Source organism: Penaeus monodon, chromosome 34 (genome assembly GCF_015228065.2).
Source record: "Penaeus monodon isolate SGIC_2016 chromosome 34, NSTDA_Pmon_1, whole genome shotgun sequence".
Classification (NCBI taxonomy): Eukaryota; Metazoa; Arthropoda; class Malacostraca; order Decapoda; family Penaeidae; genus Penaeus; species Penaeus monodon.
Genome location: NC_051419.1, coordinates 28199635 through 28199959, shown reverse-complemented (window position 1 = coordinate 28199959; position 325 = coordinate 28199635). Strand labels below are relative to the sequence as shown.

General features: G+C 34.8%; 1 long non-coding RNA gene across 1 annotated transcript in view; it reads right to left on the bottom strand.

Annotated features, from left to right (window-relative positions):
- LOC119594674 overlaps positions 1–325 on the bottom strand; it is a 5559-nt gene that overhangs the window by 2455 nt on the left and 2779 nt on the right. The window lies entirely within an intron of this gene.

Below are 325 nucleotides of genomic sequence, written 5' to 3'. Positions count from 1 at the left end.
GGTATGATATAAAATTTCACGCTGGCTACACATGGCTGTGGATAAGAGAAAAAGTTTTAATTCGGCAAAACTGAATTGAATACGGTATATAAACTTTCGCCGCCATCTGTTTAATTTATATGATTTCCCAAAACAGTAACTCCAGGTTTCCATTTTACTTCAAAATAAAAATGCGTATTTTATGACGGACAAACCAATCACACCATATATAATTTGGCAATTCCATGTCCTTTTATTACCAATAAAAACACAACTTTGCTACATTGCTTCTTTACACATGTGGCCATGATATGCTCCGTTACATGCTAGATTTCCTCTACCTCTG